General features: G+C 46.0%; 1 long non-coding RNA gene across 2 annotated transcripts; it reads right to left on the bottom strand.

Annotated features, from left to right (window-relative positions):
• Positions 1-9,186: 9,186 nt before the first annotated feature.
• LOC140654583 (uncharacterized) lies at positions 9,187-19,041 on the bottom strand. 2 transcript variants are annotated; one of them, XR_012043448.1, is made up of 4 exons: positions 18,926-19,039; positions 11,667-11,754; positions 11,083-11,217; positions 9,187-10,569 (listed from the first exon to the last, which is right to left on the bottom strand). It is a non-coding gene; the product is annotated as an uncharacterized lncRNA (long non-coding RNA). The 2 variants fall into 2 exon arrangements; XR_012043449.1 differs by lacking the exon at positions 11,667-11,754 and having other exon boundaries at positions 18,926-19,041.
• Between the last annotated feature and the right edge of the window lie 380 nt (positions 19,042-19,421).

Genomic DNA, 19,421 nt, shown 5'->3' with positions numbered 1-19,421 from the left:
TTTAATGTTTTTCACCATCACTACTGTTGTCAGTCATTGTTAAGTATTAAATTGCATAAAATACAAACCCTTGGAAACAAACATCAGTGCTTATCAGCCTATGTCAAAAGTCAATTTTTTCTTTACAGCAATTTTGCCTGGAAATTATTTCTGGTGAGATGCAGTCTGTGGCTCAGCCCCACCCTCTAGGCAGCACACAGCTCTGCAGCACCAGAGCCCTGCCAAAGGCAAAGAGGCAAGATCAGTGCTTTGCTTCCCTTGCCCCGCGCACTGCCTGATCCCCAAAGCTTGCAGGCTGGCTTCATCCTCTCTTGGGCCTATGTCCCAGTGGACGAGGAGTTTATCTGCACATAGAGCACAGCTGTATCTGCTATGTTTTTTTTCTCTTCTACCTGCAACTCCCAACTTGCAAGGAGGAACAAAGCAAAGCCTGAGAAAGAGGCAGCAGGGTGACTCTGATGAACATTACCTAGCCAGGAGAGAGGTCACCTTCCTGGCAGCAGAGTGGATTAATCATCTGGAGCAGAGGCAACAAAAGACTGACCTGACAACATCTGCAGCCACACCGAAAGATGGGGAGACCTTTTTGGCTGCCTAGAGGCAAGGCTTTTGGGGCCAAGGCTGCTGGGCTATGAGCAAAGGCATAAATGACCCATGTCCTGTGGCCTTTCAAAAGAGCAATACACAGAAATATCTTAGATGCAGAGCCCTCCTGCAGAACTCTAGGGAAAGTGCTATAATGCTTAAAGAGAAAAATATCCCACCGTGCACAGAGACCCAGTTTGAACTTTACTTTAAAAGTTTGAGGACAGGTCATGTGGGATTAAATTAGCATCTACACTAATAGGCACAGTAAAATAAGAAATCTTAGGGAATTTATATTGTTAATAAAATCCTCTGAGTGTATTCCTGACAAATAGTTTGTGAATTAATGTAATAAACAACTACTGTTTGTTGATAGATTGCATCTGTATCCAAAGGGAAAGCTAAATAGTACAGATGGGTTGAGTTGCCTGCTGTCTACATAATGAAAATGAATATTACTTTATGATATCAACATCCAGGAGCTCAGACACGTCAATTGTGGATGAGTTGCAAAATGCTGGGTTCCAACTATCACTACTGTCCATGTGATTCAGGACAGTTTCCATTACACCTCACAGAGCTCAGGATGTTGCCTCTCTCAGCTCACCTTTCCCCACACGTCCTTCTACTCTACAAGTGAATATACTTGGAAAGTCTGGACCAAACTTTTCCTGTCAGCTTTGACAAAGATGGAGGTGAAGTTTTTCCAAAGTGGAAGAAAAGGTATTAACTTTGAAATATGGCATCATCGTGTGGAGCTCACCTTTATTTAAGCTCCAGAAAATGCAGTCTTAAATGCGGCAAGGTTTGAAACCCCCAATCACTCTAGTAACACTGCACACATTTGTGCTGACAGCACCTAAACTGACTACTGAAAATTCCCTGAAATGCTCCAAAATAGCTATAAGACGCAAGCACAGTCATTGTTCGGATGTCATTCTAGGAGACCCTGAGGAAACCTCCCACTTTCCCCGCCTCCTAGAGTAAACAACAAGGACTATCACAGACTTCAGAGGAACTCAAGATCTCTGTCCCTCTCTGCATCTCCATGACTTCTCACCTCTTCTTTGATTTCTACATCCATATGATCCCTCCTGAGGTCACACTTTGTTCCTCAACTTTAATGATAAAGACACAGAGATGCAAAGAGGTTAAATGCCTTCGCTTGGGGTCACAGAGACTGTGACAGATTCAGTGTATTGGCCTTGCAGCCCACAAAACAAAAATGGCCCAGGTAAGTAGGTTCATGTTCTTCCAGCTATGCTGAGAGCTGCATCCAGCTATTTAAAATGTTGAAGGGGTGTGTTGAAAAAGGTACTGGTCCTGGTTTGCCTCCAGCCTGCTCATGGTGTGGCAAAGCACCTTGCTTCACTGCCTGTCAAACAGCACAGCTCTTGTAACCAAGGGCAAAGGATACCTGGCCAGCTTTAGATTACAATTCCATACAAGAAGACATTGTATAAGGACACACATTATTAGCCCCATTTCACAGCTGAGGAAACCGAGGTCACTCAGCCACTGTTGCAAAGGTTAACCTTAAACCTTGTGACCACTGACCCGAGCTGCAAACCCTACATGTGATATTTTGTAAGTACCCAGTAACACTTACTTCCTCATTATGCAGACATGCAACAGCAGACTCTCCAAAAACTAAACACCTCTGATTAATATAACATGAATATTTGTTTTCTTGGCTACTGCTGCCTTCCCATCTTCAAAGTCAAACCACCATATAGCCATATGTCCTTCCCACAGAAGCTGAAGTAATCCCATGTACCAGTCAACAATCTCCTTGCAACAACTGCCTGCTTTCAGGGTCTTGGCTGAGTTTTTGGCAGAATAACCCAACCATGACATTTTCAAGCTGAAGAACTCAAGGGAGTAAGCAGGGTAGTAGGTGGGGAGTTAGTCCTTTATGGCTGCTGAATACCCCCAAAACAACAATAAAAAACCCCTCACAGCAGAACATTTCGCCCTAAGTGTTTAGGATGATAAATGGGTATATTGACCTGGCTTTGGCTCCTTGATCTGACATTGTCTTTCCACGTGACCTTGGGCAAACCATTTTCAGTCTGATATTTAAAGATCCTTAAACTCATAAAAGTGTTACAAGATGTCCAAGGTGGGGTGGAGGGGGAAGAGTCTCCAGAAGTGCCTAACACACATAGATTTTAAAATCAACACTGCATGACTTTTTCAAAAAATTAAATGCCTTTGATCCTCTGACACCCCCACCACATCTCCTGGATCCCAGGTTTCCCGTTTGTAAAAGCAGAAGCCAAGACCGTGATCAGGAGACGATCTCTCAGAATTACCTAACATTAATAAAATTGTCCCTGAATTGCAAGGGAACTGCATTGCTGCCGCAGTGCCCCCACAGTAGTAGGTAAGAAGGGTTTGCACAGGACCAAGGTAATATTTGCAGAAACACGTTTGCACTTTCTCACCCACCATAGGAAAAGATAGTATAGCACACATGCTTTGCCAGCGGAGGTTGTGCCGTCTGTTATGCCAAAGTCATAACTCACCTCAATAACCTTAATTAAAAATATTAATGCTGGAAAAGTGTGTCTGAAAAGTCTGCTGTTCCATTCTCCTTTCCATACAATTGCTCTGTAATTGCAATAATTTCTGTATCTTGGGGAGGATCACTCCCCAGGGCCTGCCTTGCCGTGCCTCCAAGTGCAAAACCCTTTATTATTTTACAGGCTCACTCTGCCACCAAGGTGTTACCACTTAATTAGAAAGAAGGAGAATATATATTAGGCAGAATCCATTATGGACTGGAAATGAGGCCATGCATACAAGCTGCTGCTGAACTACTCAACAAGAAGCTTTGCGCATGCTGTGGATGACTGGGAGGGGAGGAGGGGATATACATCCACCTTACTGACAAAGCCTTGATTTGGCAGGAAGGAGATGAAGCAGGACGTTTCCCAGCAGCAGGCTCTCTCCTCCTCCTCCAAGATATGCTGGAGCAGTAAGGAACATGAGAAGAAGCAAAGAGTAGAAAATCATGCTCCAAAATGCAGAGACTTGGGGAAATTGCACGGAAGGATGCTTCTCCTGCCCTCCAGGGACAGTGGCCTGAGCTAATCTGCACAGGAATAACTCCAGTGGAGGAACGCTAATGTAAACTGAGAGGAAGAGAGAGGAGTCTGACAGGCATCAGAGGTTTAACTTTATACATGTATAAGAAACATAGAGCCATTAGCAGAGTCCTCCTTACTGCCATTTGAGGTCAGAATCTCAACTGGGATAAACTGGGATGTTTCACGACCTTTACTTAAGTCTCTCTGAAAGTCATCTCAAAAAGCAACAACTATGGCCCAAAACCTACTTCTGCTTCACATATGCCTCTTCCCCACATACCTCCACTGACAGTAGAGCACAGAGCAACACTGTGGTAGAGAGATTTTTATATGCAGAAAGATTTAGGAATTTTAAACTATGGTAACACATGAAGAAGAAAAAGCAAATTAATATGGAACTGGCAAGAGAAGAGGTTGGACTGTGAGCTTCAATGAGGGTCGACACTGCATGCAGAAGTGGGGGACAGGGAAAACTGAAGGAGGGCTCTATCAGGAAGCCCCACGAGCGTGCAGCTGCTTCCAGCGTAGGCCATCAGGCACCAGCAGGGACACCGAGCCAGCGCAGTGCCGAGTCCGCAGCACAGTGTACCCAGTGCTGCCAGGGCACGTGCAGAGGCTGGCATGGGACACCAACAAAGCACACGGCCATCCAGTGCCTCCCACTGGTTACCTACATTGCTGCCTGGGCCTTTGCACAAACCACTTCCCTTAATGCAGCTTTTAAATTGCCTCCGAGTGTGTCCTCCACCTCTGATCCATCTTTTCTCAGTGTTTCTGAGAAACAAAAACACACTGCATCTTCTCCCTTGGCCATTTCACCAGTAACCACATGGCAGAGTCAAAGAGACCCAACCCAACCACACTGCTGCACTCCCTGCAGGGATCTCCCTCTTTCAAGGGCAGCTCTCCGTTTCAGATGCTGTCACTCCAGCCAGCCCAGTTCCTACCTGCACAGGAGCCAGTGAAGCAGTCAGTATTAAAGGACAGGTCTACAAAGCTCAATTGCTGCCCGACAGTGATGTGGCACTTGCAGGAGGGTGCTCCGGTTCACAATAAGTAAATAAATAACTGATATCCCAAATTAATCCCCGTTATTACATACCACATGCAAGCAAAACCGTTAGTGCTCACCGGTGATGCAAGTTAATTACCACACTGTCACCAGATGTTATATGAGTCCTGTCAAATGTGACAGGCCCCAGTATCACAGCTCCTCATTTCTGCTGGGAAGGAGAGCAGAGCATTTCCGCGTGGCATTACTGTCACGTCGTCCCATGATGAGCCTGTGATGAGCACCCTAGGAGCAGTTCTGATAAAGTTACTCTATTCAAAGTAACTTTTGTCTGCTTTATTACATTACGTATTCCTAAGAGAGAGGCTGGTAAACCTGGAATGATTAGTCTTCAATTTGCAAACATATATTCCTGTGTGCAAAGTGATTGCGGTGTATGCAGAGCATATGCCTCTATAGCTTTAGGTAAACCTTGTTTCAACTCTAAAAAGCAACGTGTAGCAGGAGTGTTAGGTATGGAAAATCTCATTCCTTATCTATCGTGATGCGGTGGTGTAAGAATTGTGGTAAAATCATGTTCTTCCCAGTATATATTTGATTAAATGTTTTCACCTGGGAGAAATTTTTGTTCTAAAGGTTCTGATTTTTTCCCAGAAATGTGAAAATATTTGGGGGCTTTGGTGGCAGCAATTGGATAGCAAAGCATTGCCTTATGGTACAACCACCCCCCACCAAACCCTCAACAGAAATTAATTCCTGCACACTGGCAATGCTTTCCCTCGTGTAAATCTCCTTCCTCAAGGTGAAGACCTAACGCAGCACCGCTCCATGCCAAGAGCAGCCAACTCTTTGACTGATCCTGAGGCAAAACATCTAATCTATGTTATTTGTATTAACTCATTACATTTAACATGAATGTCTTTCTCCCTGGGTACCTTACGGAAAAGCATCCCTGGTTCGCAGAATTGGCTTTGCAATACATTTCCATGAGCTGTTTTCTCTACAAACTGTAGCTGGAAAAATGTGCAGTCCTCACCACTGGGAACACCAGCCTGGCAGTAGGCAATCACGCTGCACTCCCTCTGTCTCCCTGCCGTGTGGCACCAAACGAGGAGAGAGGCTCACAAAGCCCTGTAAACACAAAGGGAGCAGCATAGGAAAGCCTGGGCTACACAGTGAGCTCTGGAAAGTGAGAGCAGGTTTTCTAGCTGTTCTCAGCTTTGCAAGGCAGCTCCAACAGCTCCTGCAGCTCTCCCCATGGGCTGACTTTCTCATCACGACAGAAGCATCACAGCCATGCTGCATCCGCACAGCTATTTCTTTGATCTTCAGGACTGTTTGGAGCAAGCCTGTGAATACCGAGCCTGGGATTTGCATTTTTGAGGAGCAGAGGTACAGTAGCTCCAGATGCTTCTTAACCTCTTCATGTTACAGCTGTAAAAATGCAGAAGAGCTCCTCAAGTGAGCCCTAAAGAAAGGGAGACTGCCTGTCATTATCTTCAGACAGCCTGTAAGTCCCAAAGATCAATGTCCCCAGGTCTGGGATCTTCTTTTTCCTTGATGTTGGCTATATAACAGGGTTATATTTTTGTTTAGATTCAATGCACAAGCAAAACTGACCACATATTCCTAAAATACCCCACTTCAGGCAGGTTGCAATAGGCTCTAAGGCAATAGAAAAGAGTGGGATATCAGCTTCCCTTTGATTATTCTTCTAATGGAACAGGAAACCATCATGGTTTCAATTTGTTTCAGTTTTGTCACTCATTAGCGTGGCTGCCGTTGCAGCCCGCTGAGAGCAAGACACTGCAGATATCGTGGTCTCCAGGTCCTTGCTCCCCTTTAAACAACTGGCCCCTGTCTCTGAGTTTAAACACATACCCACAACCTGCCTAGCACACCAGAGATGACAAAGGGACCTCCAGAGCACCAGACTTCAGGAGCACAAAACAAGGACAATACAACAGCTCTCTTCTATGGAAGAAATTATTTAAAACATCCCTGCTATGGTTTTAGGGGTTCAGATGACCCTTTGACCAAGGTTGTTGGACCAGGGGAGCAGCTCCCACTCATCCCTGAGGCAGCTGCCAGCAGTCCACAAGATGAATTTGCAAATCACCCATCACCAGCAGTTTCAATGTTCTAATTAGACCCAGATTATTTTATGTCTTCAAAAACATCACAAATGTTGTTGGAAAAGATACTGTGCATGTGTACAGACTTGCCTGCAAGGAACTTTTATCCTGCCAGAAGAGCATGAGCACAGCATTTCTGGCCCTGGGTGCCCTGCCACAGGGTGAATTTTGCTCGTGGGCAAAGCCAGCTGAAGCAGGTCTCTGTGCCTGCCTGGAATGAAGCCTATGTGGGGAAGGCAGACAGTAAAAGGGAGGTACAGCCTTCATCCTCCTCCGGACAAACTCTCTCCCCAGCAAGCACCCTGCAGCCTTTCTGCTTGTTACTACAGCCTTGCCGTGAGCCTTCACCTCCTACCTGGGAACGGGAAAGGAGCAAAGGCAGGAAACTTGCTCAATCCCTCAGCCAGAAACACAACAAAGCAGTTGATGGCCCCTTGATTTGTTACAGATCGGGCTGTCTGGCCAGGCGCCCATAGAGCTGCTCAGCCCCCATGCCAGATAACACAAATCTATAAAACCTAACACATCGCAGGCACTCCTCCTGCCTCTGGCAGCATCAGGGTCACACGTCCAAAGTGGGTGGCCTCCTCCGAGCAGCATCTCCCCCATCTCAGCAAGCAGTCGGTCCAGCCAGAGGAGTTTAAGCAATCGCACAGGGGGGGCCTGGGAAGCAGCCCCGACACAGAGAAACAGCTGAAACGCTGCTGACAGCTGCGGGTCTGGGGAGAACAGTCTGATGAGAGACTTCTGCTGTCAGGTAAACTGAAACAATTAAAAGAAATCTGAGCCCAATGGGAACAGGGCTAATACCCTGATTATTCCCTTGCAAGTCATGCCAGAGAGACAGGCATTTATCCAAAACCTGCGCCAGGACACTGCAAGCAGGGAAAGGGGTGCAGGCAGCTACCATGCCCAAAGCAACCCTGCAAGGCAGCTCCATCAAGGCAAGGTCATGGTGGTTTACAGGAGTCACGTGTACCTTGAATACACTAACAAACATATTCAGTCATAGGCTCCTTGCTGCCTGTATGAGACTTTTTGAAGTCATGCTGCCATGCAAAAACGCAATGGGTAAAAGCACCACCCAGCTTTACACACTAGGTCCCTTCAGGAAAAAGGAAGAACAATTAAGCACCGTGAAAGGTGTCTATGAGATGGAATAGAAAAATAAACTGAGAGGTGAACGCACCATTCTTTGCCTAGGAAGCGAATCAGAGATGCTGCCTTACCCCCCTATCTTGCCAACTGCTGAGACTATGGTATACGTAGCCCTGGATAAAATACAGAGAAAACAGGGGAGGCCCTTGTGAGAAAGGGTGGATTTGGATATGTATTACAACTCCTAATATACTATTTGATTTACCCAACAGGAAAAAGAAATATAAAGGGCAGGCCAAGAAGACACAGGTGTGGAGACCCAGAGTCAGGCTCTAGAGCCACCAACCACAGACCTGGAAGCAGAGCAGATGCAGAGCAGCAGCTCATGCCCCTAACTGGATCAATACAGCACACGCAGAGCTGAGCTATCACAGTCAGAGGCACACACCATGACAGCTGGGAGATGCTGGACTGCATCGGGCAGGCTTATGGCTCAGCACAGCATGGCTGCTGGATTCCCATTTCACAGGAGAGGAATGCCCAAAACAAACATCACCTTGCAGCTCTGATCCTGCGAGGCACTTATCACCTGCAGCCCCACAGCTTGACATGTTTTCTTCCTACATTCGAAACACAGGGGTGTAAACAGAAATTCAACCAAATTCCCTTAGCACCTGTATTCAATAGCTGCCTTTTAGAAAGGCAACTCCGTGTTTGGGAGAATCCACTGCAGTCTGTAACCAAGCTGTCCAAAGAGCTGAGTACATTTTATTTTCTCCAAAATCCATATTAAAGCTAGCTTCAAATGCTCCTTCTTCTGTTTCCAGCTGTGTCTGGGAGCAGGAGAGCCTCCGGCTACCTGAGCTCTGCACCTTAGAGAGACCTTGTGTGACCGAGCCATTCACCAACACCAACCACGGAGAAAGGCCACATTGGCAGCAAAAAATTTGCAGCATTGATGTCGCTGGCTGAAAACCCGCTGACCCTCCGTAGTCCTGGGTCCTGCTGCACTCTTTTTCATTTTTTCTTCCTCCATTTTTTAATCAGTGTGCCTCATGATATATCAAAGGACTTAAAAGCAAAGTGAAGGTGCTCCAACCCTTGGCACGAACACAGCCAGTACCGCCTATGCAGGTAGCCCAGAGGGGATGCAGATATTAATTTAAAAATCACATTGTAACATTTGAATACTGTCATTTGTTTCAACCTTTAATTCTCAGGTCTTCCATTTTCTTGTTCAATCACAAGGGAAGAGCCTCATGGCCAAGAACTCCCACACCGGTCCAGATCTGAAGGTTACTGATGTTCAGCTGTTTCGTCCATCACTGCTTGGTGCAGATCCCCAGTGCTTAGTAATAGCCACTGTGCAATTAATTCTATTGCAATAATAGGGCAGCACCAATTACTGAGCAGACTCCTGTAGCAATATAAAAAACCATATACTAAGTCTTACTTTCTAAGTCACAGAGCAATAAACTTCTCTCTTTTGGAGGACTTCCATCTTTATACTCCTGCCTCTCAGTTCCTTTTTTTTTTTTTTTTTTTTTTTTTACCTAATACCTTTACCTAAAAAAGTGTCATTTGCAAAGCCATGCCCAGATAAAACAGGTTGCCCAGCAGGGCGGTCATGCTCTTCCAGAAGACAGTGGGAGGAGCGAAAAAGGTACAGCCCTAATGAAAACCAGGACGATGGGTATCCACAATGGTTTTAACGAAGAAAACTACAGGAAAGACGCAACGCTGGAGGGCCCCTGCTTGGAAACCTCTGCCACCGCAGGTTGGGTGGCACTTAATGACAGTAGGGGATTTGAGAGGGCAGGGTCCAAGGAAGAGAGAGTGACTATTACGGGGGAGGACTCAGCAGGATTTCTAGCTGAACTAAAGGCTTTCCAGCAGTAACACTGCACACTCTGATCTGCAGGCAATGCCTGCAGGGGTAATTCCCCTCCACCACCCCCCCCTCTTGAGGCTCTCACTGAAGAGAGAGTTCAGTTTGCTGAGCTGCTGCAACCTACAGCCTGGTTTTAAGGCAGACCAAAAGCAAGTTTTATTCTGGATTTTAAAACACTGTGGTTTGGTGAAAGCTTCATGCTTGGCTGAGCCTGGGCTCCCAAAATGTGCCATCCCTGCCCGCAACCCTCCCACCAGCAGGCACTGTGCTCTGGGGTGGAGCAGCCCCTAATTACAAGCCGTATCACACTTTTATCTCTGCATGCGACTTTCCTTTGGCAGGGCCATCTACTGAGAGGCTGTATATGTGTAGGTATATTTGCTTTTGTGTTGACTGATCTCCACAGCCTGCATAATCCTCACCTCCAGCCTGACCCTGCAAAGTAGGTTTTGGACAAGACCCATGCCTCCATACATAGTCCAGATTTAGTCCTTGTTGCCAACTCCCTTTAAGCTTGCAGCCCTGTGGTTCAGGTTGTTCCCTCCTTCTCTCTTCACGGACTCCACTGTTCTGTGCGCCCCGCTCCTCGGCATGTCAGCAGCAAGGTGATAGTCCTCTCTCTGGTACGCAGCTACTGTTGAATTCAGCAGAGCCCCATGGAAGGAAAGGATTTGCCCAGAAGAGGTTTTCCAAGTCAGACCAGAAGGCACAAAGTCCTTGAAAGCTGAGCACAGATACTCTGTGGGATTTCTGAGCCTGGGAGAAGCAAAACATGACAGGACAATGAAAGAGGGCAAAAGAAAGGGGCGATCCCCCTGCGGCCAAGCAGGGAAGCCGGGGTGTCCCCAGGGCACCCCATCCCATCAATGCTGAGCCTCCAATTGACAGCACATCTGTGCACAGGGCATTGACCATAGCCTTTGCTTTAGGCAAAAAATTGGACTTTTAAAAGCTAAAACGAACACATTCTTCAAGTAAACTCCATCAAAGTGAAATTCTGATGAGGGCTTCACCACCCTGTCGCCTACAGACACCCTCTCCATTCAATTCAATAGTCTGTCATGCTTGTTACTGGGAAATGAATTCCCTTCACGCTGACATTTCATATACTTACTGATACAGCATATAATGAACACTCCACCAACCCTGTCAGCCTCCTGCAAAACTAACTTTTTATTACATGTTTTTTCATTATTATATTTAAATTTTCTTTCTGTTTTGTTGTTGTTTTTTCTTTTTAAAAGAGCAGCCCAGGATGACAGATCTCACCATCAGGCTCCTCCTTCAGGCCAGTGTCTTGCACTGTGCAGTGCACAGATTTCCACCACCGCAGCCAGCCCTCAGGGGTCCCCAAGATGAGGCACCAAACTTCACAGAACATGTAGCACCAGCACTGCCAGGGAGCTGCAGAGATTTGAACAGGGATAAATTGTTAGGCCCTGACTTTGCAATGCACTGAAGCACCTTCCCAGCATTAAGCACACAGCAGTACCCTGCTGTATGATCATACACCTTACTGACCTGGGGCTAACCATATCTATCCCATCAGCAGGATACTTACACCTAATATCTCTGACATTATGATGACTTATTCCACAGTTAGACTTACTTGCTTTCACTCTCCTACAGTGTCTAAATGTAAGAGTGGCAGTGCACAATAGTGGCTCCCAGGCACTAAAGCAGAAATACTCCTAATGAAAATCTGTAGAAGCTGCAGAATAATCCCTACAGCACTTCAGCTACAGGCCTGAGCACTAAACTGGCTTTTGGCTCCTGCTGGCTTTATTTTGGGCTAGATGAATCTCTGATAACTAGCTTCTGGGCTGGGAATGAGTCTTAGGAGATGCACTCACCAGCAGCAAGTGGGACTTTTTCACCTCCTCTAGGATCATGGCCATCCAATGTAAATGATCACCTCCTCAGTTGACCTTTTCCTTTGGTCTAGAACATCAAATAAACAGAACAAACCACTCTGAAACTCCGTGACAGGAGCCTGAGACACCTGAAATAACAGATAGAAGTGACAAGTGCTCCCAAGAGTGGTTTTTCTTCTTTCCCTGCTTGACACTTCACTGTTCTCTTCTCTGCAGAAAGGTCTGATGCTTTTACATGTTGTCTAATTTCACTTAAGAAAACCAGAAGCCTCATGGAGAGGGGAACCTGTTTTCTTAAGCTTTTAAAGGGCCATGAACTCCTAGATAAAAAATGGATGAGCAGCACGAAGCGGTATCTGGAGCTTGTGCAATTTTTATGTTAACAACCACACACCACAGTATTAAAATGGAAACCCAACAACGTGAAAATAACATTTTTGTCTCAATTTCCACCCCCCCTACGTTTACAGAAGAATGGCTATACTGCATCAGATGAAAGGTCTATCAACCTGAACATCCAGCCTGAAGATACCCAGTGAAGAGTAATGTGCCAATACTTCTTGAATACCTGCTCCAAGCCTCCAGCAATTGGGGCACAAGAAGAGGTTTGTGAGTGCTCCTTGATGGATTTCTCCCCATGAATTTATACAAATGCTATTTGAACTTGCAGCATTCAAGGTAGCTACAAGGAGCCTAATTATGTGTTTCATGAAGAAGTATCACCTTTCATTTGAATATTCCATCTGCTAGTTTTGGCTAGATGGCCGCCAATTCTTGTGCTGGAAGAGACAGCAAACATCATCTTGTTCCAACTCTCCTCCAACTCATTAGTATTGTACAACTAGTGACCTGCAGTCACCTGGTCTGTAGGTTCATTTCTAGTCTATTTAATCATTCCTCACATTCAAGTGCTTCCCATGTTGCCAACGCTTGCTGCTCCTCTCTGTGCCTTTCCCAGCTCCAAGAAGTAATTTTTGAGATAGGGGTACAGAATTGCACTCAGCAGACAAGACACAGAGCCCTAGCTATAGTCTCTGTTTTGTTCTCTGATCCTTTCCCACCAACCCTCTTGCTTTTTGACAGTTGCTAGGCTCTGCAATGCCATTTCCACAGAATAATTTCCAGTAGCTCCTGAGTCTCACTGAGGAATGAGATCCCAGCTCAGAACTCATCATTTTGCATGTAAAGCGACAACTGTTTTTCCCCATGTGCATCACTTATCTGCATTGAATTTCACCTGCTGTTAACTGCCTAGTCACTCTGTCTCACAAGTTGGCTTTCTTTTTTACTACCCTTACTATCATCATCAGTCTTTACACTCAGTCTTGACTCATCTTCCAGATCATTTATGAATACATGGAACAGGGCTGCTGCCAGCAGAGATCCCTGCAGAGCACCACTGCTGACCTTCCTCCCTTGCAGAGGTGAGTGGCTCTTCCTGCCTTTTGGTTCCTGTCTTTTAAGCAGTTATCCATCAGATGACCTTTCCTCTTAGCCCATAGTGGCTTTGTTTCCTTAAGCTCCTTCATTGAGGAAGCTGATCAAAAGCCTTCCAGAAATCTAAGTGGATTTTGTCAATTGGATTTACCTTGTCTACATGCTCTCTGATGCCTTCAAAGATTTCTAAAGAGACTTCTGAAGCTGGATGCCCGCCCTTTCCAAAGGACATACTGTCCTACTTATCCAGGTGCCTGTTGATCCTGTTCTGTCTTTCTTCCAGTTATCCCAGTTCAAGTCTCTAATTCTCTGGACTTCCACAGAGGCCTTTTAAAAACCAACATCACATAAGCTGCTTGTCATAAAACCATTTCTGATGCCAAGGCAGTTTTAACTGAAAGGTTGCCCAGTGCAGTCAGTTCAGCTTTTCCATCCTTGAGTTAGGACTCACAGCCCACTAATACAGATCTGGAACAGACTCCTAGTCATTTCTGCACTCACAATATGCTTTGCACATCCTTTCTTTGAAGACATGTTAAGAAAGCAGTAGACACATTAGCATAAGGTCTCTCATCTTTGCTGAAACGTCAAGAATTGATCTGGAGTCTTCAAGAGCTGAAAAGTGCGGATGACTAGAGTGTGGGTTAAAGAGACAAACCTCCCCAGCGAGGGATGCAATGCAACCTGACCTGCTGAGCTTTCAGCTATGTCCCCTGCCTCTGTCCCCAAAGAGCTTACAGCAGCAGAAGGAAACAGCGAGCACAGCAGACTCAAAGTAGACATGATACACATTTGAAGTCGCAGCACAAGAACTCTTTCAATACTTCCTCACTGAAAAGAGATGTAGAACCCATGGCTAAAAAATTCTTACCCAGAATGATTTTTTTAGCAGCCCACACGATTTTATCCCTGACTCTTCCATCCCTGACACACAGCACTTCTGAGAATCTGGAGGTGCCGAGCTCCAGAGGGAGCAAGCGCACGGAGAAGCCCAGTGGCAGCCAGTGCACCCACACTGCTCCTCCAGCATAGGTGCCCACACCACCATCCTGTCCTCCCCTCCTGCCACAAGGACATCTGCTACGCACGCCCATCCTCTCCACAGGCACTGCCAAGAGACAGCACTGTCTTCCCACAGACATCCTCTTTGAACACCACTCAAACAGGACAGCCACCTAAGGGAATTGTGTCTCTAGACTAGTCCGGTGAACAATTCCCCGAGCTCTTCCAGCAACGTCCAGTGTTTCTGCAGCGTGGGGAGCAGCTTATTATACTCAGGGCTCAGTGGAGCACGTTCCCATGGAAACAGGCAGCCTTTTTACATCTGTTGACAGCTTTGGATAGTTTTTCTCTAAAATGCTTGGACACAGAACAGGTGTCTCCAAGCCAGGCAGTAACCAGATAGTGCAAAGCTAGCACAGCTAGATAATGAGACAAGTGTTTATTTGAGATGAAACATTTTCACCCAGCGAAGGAGCTGGTCTATAGCTGCATGGTCACTGCTGCAGGGGCATGTAAAGGCATCTGCTGTTAGCAGCCACAGGAAGGTGGCACAGGCTGCCCGCACACCACATGCTGCACGCTGGGAGCGGGGACGTGGCTCGTGCTGCCTTCCCTCCACTCCACAAATACTGCAGCAGGGATGGGTAATTGGCTCCACCATACCAGGGGTGCAAGCAAAGCCTCATCACCACTGTGCATGCTGTCAGGGGTCTCCTGCTAAGCTGTCTGACCAGCCAAGATGAGTGATCTATTTGCAAAGCAACAAATAATCCCCCATGCCTGTTTCTTTTCTTGTGGGGATGGATTTTCAGTGAAACAGCTCTGAATGGAAGGAAAAGGGTGGATTAACAAATGCGCAATAGCCACTTCTCCCCTTGCTCAAGCCAGCCATTCAGCATTTTCCCTTCTTAACACCAAATAACCATCTTTTCTGTTTTGTTTCTTCTATAGCTCAGATTGTTATAGTGCCTGAGCTTCAGCCAGAAAGCACAGAGTAATTTTGCGCAGGAATATTTGTAATCGGTAATGTGGTGTTACATCAAAAATTATGTCGAGAAGTTATTCAGGTTTCCAAGTCAGGTGCTCAAAGAGTAGGCCATGCCAGGTTTAAAATTGCCTGTGCAAATTTTATTAGGCCCACTTGTGCTCACACGTTACAGCACAGTCTAATTACCCAATTGCCTCCCATTTTTCCCCCAAAACACGTGCCTTGTTCACTGAATGGATAATTGTTCACTACAGACTTTTATGACCCTAATTATTATTTAGAACAAAACATCCAAATCCTGTCTCAAACAAACAGAAAACTGCTCATTTCCTCTTGAAGCTGGCTCAAGTTTTCTAACCAATGTAGCTGAACTTTTTCATTTCTCAGCACTGTCTTATATAAACATGTATAAATTCATTTCTCAGCAATGTCTTATATAAAAGTGAGAAACTGAGGCACACATAGATTAAAGCTAAAGCTACTGAATGTAACAACTGCTTTTGTCATACCCCAGGTGTCATCAGTCTGATGAACTCCAAAGCATTTAGCATCTTATTGACTTGAATACGCTAAGCTAAACCTCCTATAAATTTTCAACTGAAGTTATCTGCATTTCTACACATCAGCCCCTACAATCTGCATTCAGAAGATGAGGGACGCAGTTGCTGATATTTTCAGCTTCTTGCTCTGCATCACAGAAGACGCATGGCTAGAGATTTCCATCTTCCAACCTGGCCTATGACTTTCTCCCATGAGGCTGTTCTTTCCTGACCCTACAGCCCTCATCACTCACACACCGTTCCTGCAGGAACACTCCTCTTACGCACAGTGTGGGGCATCATCTGTCCCCATCCAAAACGCAGAGCTGTTCTGAGGACTGAGTTTCTGAAGGATGAAAAAAACCTCACCATTTCATCTTTTTAGTCCAAAAGGAATGAGAAAGGCACAATGCTGAAGTTGTTTTCTGAATGAGTTCACAATGAAAAAACTGCTCAGGGTCAAATGAAAGGTCTCATTTTTAGATCAACCCTCTTTGTTTCAAACTCCTTAATGTAAAACTCTTTCCAATTCAAAGGAAAATCAACCCTACAGCCAGGGAGCAAATGCAAAATGTTAATGTTAAAAACCACGCACTCCCAGTATTAAAGGCGTTTTGGACATCGATACAATTTCACAAGAAAAAAAAAATCACTTTAATCCAAGCCATATTTTACAATGGCAATTGGCGCAATGAACATTTCTAACCAGCTCTCATTGCAAGCACTGAGCAAGGTAGCAGGCAGAATAAGTAATGTGTGACCATGTTATTAAAAGTTGTGCAACAAAACATCTGCATAGAGGAGATGAAACAAAGATCTGTTCCTAAACTGATGCATTTTAAGTGCTTGATAGGGCAACCTTATCACACTTTTTATCACAGGGGCTGCTTTTCTTTGGGGTTCACTGGAATCTTTCTGCATGCCAGCCTGAAAAACAGGGAAATTGCTAACGGGGAGCATACCGCAGGGATCTCCACCTCACAGCGGAGGTACCCACGGAGCAGAGTTTGGGCATTTCAGTGCAGTAACCAGCCCCACCCAACGCCACACCTTCCTCTCTTGGTTCCCACAGGAAAGACATTTTGTACCTATTTTGTTTGTAGCAGAGGGTCAGAAGGATGCTTCATCCTGTTGTGTTGCTGATGTCATGATGACAAAGAGGTATAATGAAGTAAACCTATACAAAACATTTGGAAGAAAGGGCTAAAACAGAAAAACAAAGCCACCCTTGAAAAAAACAAAAATGAAAGAAAGATGAATGGTATTATCAGTGAGAAGATGAAAAAAGAAAAGAGGAAAAACCCAGAGACAGAGCATGGGAAGAGCTTTCGTCTTGTAAGACTTGCTTTTCACTAGAGCCTGAAAATGTTCAAGGTAACAGGGGATTTGTGCGTACTCCACTGACTATGTGGAAACCATTCCCCAGCTTTCAGCCAAGGACTGACAGCTTTTGTCCCTCAGCCTCCAGCCCCCCGGTGCTCTGGAAGCCTCTTTTGCCTGTGCTATAGCCAGACAAACGAGATGCTGCCTTCTTTATCACAGCAGTCAAGCATCGCTCCTCTGCTCTGCAGGCCCCCTCTCTCCATTTGGGATCTGCAACACCGTTCCCCCACAAAACCTCCAAGGGGTCCTCAGCCCCTGCTAGCCTTGCTCACACGCATCACTAATGCACCTCTGAGCAGCCTCTACTTTTTATTTCCACCTGGTAGTTAACATCTGGGTGTGCACGGCTGTCCAGTTTAATCCTGCCTCTCAGCTCCCTCTCCTGTCCCAGGGTCTCTCCCATGCACAGTTATACTACAGCTTCACGTGATGGGTGCTGGGGAGGAGAGCTGGAAAGCACGTTGGTCTTTAGCACTTCTCCAAATCACACTCAAACCCAACACTGCCCATTGATGTGAGCTGGTGCAGCTCCACGCTGTGCAGTAGAGAAGAAATGTGTGCTGCCTGGAGGTGAACAGACTTGCTTTCTCATCTCACTTCAACTTCAGGATGTTGTGTCTCATCCCTGACACCCTTCCCAGCTCTCGCATGGTGACCAAAAGTGTATGACAAATGATGGTCCCATTCTTTTGGAATGAGAGGCAGAGCTATTGCACCTTTTCCAAAGCAGACTTAAAAATATTCATGGTTCATGAGATGAATTCACTTCTGCTTATTATTCAGCTCAGCTATAGTTAAACCAATTTAAGCTACACAACATAAGAGTTATTAAAAAAGATCTGTGCCTGTCAACTTTTCATTACATTACTGCTCGACATTCACCTTGTAAAAAAAAAAAAAAAAAAAGAGAGAAGAAAAAAATAAAAAAGAGGAGACTTTAAAATTAAACTATGTTAACGTGTAAACCAGGCACGGAAGAGGAAGAAATTAAAACACTATCACTGGAACACAGCTTGCACAAGCTGCCCTCTCTCCCCTCCCAACGCCAGCCAGCCTGTTAGAGCCCAAGGGCACCAAACAGCAATTCAAAGGAACAACACCACTGCACTCAATTTTGTTATTTACGTTTTCCTTTGAAACAGATATCATTGCTGAGGCTGTTTCTGGCCTCCTGGTACGGGTCACTTTCTCAGGTAGAGGCTAGACTGGGCACCCGTTTGCTACCAACAAGTGCCTTCCACCACCACCTCCACTTGCAGGGGCTGCAAATCGGAGCCGCAGCTTTTCACCTTCCCCCAGAGGATCTCTCCCTCCTCCTCTTCTCATCCCAGGCAGCAGAGGAAGAGGAAAGTGCTGCCCTTCTGTGCCCCAAAGGGGTCTTTTTCCTTCAGAAACGAGTGAGCACAATAGCCAAATTACTGTTCTTTATGTCTCGCATGATGTTTATTGTCTCACAGAGCATCGCGCTAAAACTGCCCCTCTCCAGCTGCTGGGCAGGGCGATTCCCGCTCTGCTTTACTGGTGAAATTGGTCACCCACCTGCATGGAGCAGAAAATCAACAACCAGGAGAGGACAACCCAGGGCTGGGGGACAGAGAAAGCAGGAGATTCACACACAGGTGCTCCTCATGCACACAAACTTAAGAAAGACTTTGAGTGCATCCACATCTTTTTCTAAGCCTGCTCAAGCTAGCCTCTGAGCTCCTTAGAGAGCTCATCCTTGCAGTCCCACGAGTAGCTGAAATGCTAACAGTCTCATCTTTACACTCAGAAAGCGAAGCAGAATACAGTAAGTGATCAAAATCAGCCTAGCACAGAGCCCTAACCACTCCACCACCCTTTCCTTCCCTCTGACCAGAAGCCACTCTGCCATGCAAGCAAAGCCTTACACTGTTATGTGCCTCACTGCAGCGCAGATACAGTCCCAGCCCTCATGGCAACGGTCAAACATGGTCCGCCACCTTCTTCAACCTGTCACTGAAACCATCCCTTTTCAGTGCCAGGCTCGTATCTTTGTCCCCAGCCTTCAGTACGCACCAGGCAGGCACAGTGAGGGCCGCCCCATTACTGCTGCAATCAGCTCCCCTCCCTCCCAACACTCACCCTCCCCAGCAGCTGCAGGAATAATGCCAAGTTCAAAGGGCCAAAGAGGATTATTTATCTGCATTTGATGCCTCGTCTAGCTCCTCTCCCAAAGCCCCATGTCCTAGTTAACCATTTTGCAGAAGAAAGGCATGCAGTTTGCTCCCTGCCACCTAAGAAGCCAAATGAAGGCAGCGAGAGCTGCATATTTCTGTTATTACTTGTTCCACTTGAGTGAAGCTCCACAATCGGGCGATAGCAGGAAGCACTTGCTCTGAGCAAACACATCGTTGTAAACACACC

Source organism: Ciconia boyciana, chromosome 7 (assembly GCF_034638445.1).
Source record: "Ciconia boyciana chromosome 7, ASM3463844v1, whole genome shotgun sequence".
Classification (NCBI taxonomy): Eukaryota; Metazoa; Chordata; class Aves; order Ciconiiformes; family Ciconiidae; genus Ciconia; species Ciconia boyciana.
This window is presented reverse-complemented; position numbering and strand designations above follow the sequence as displayed.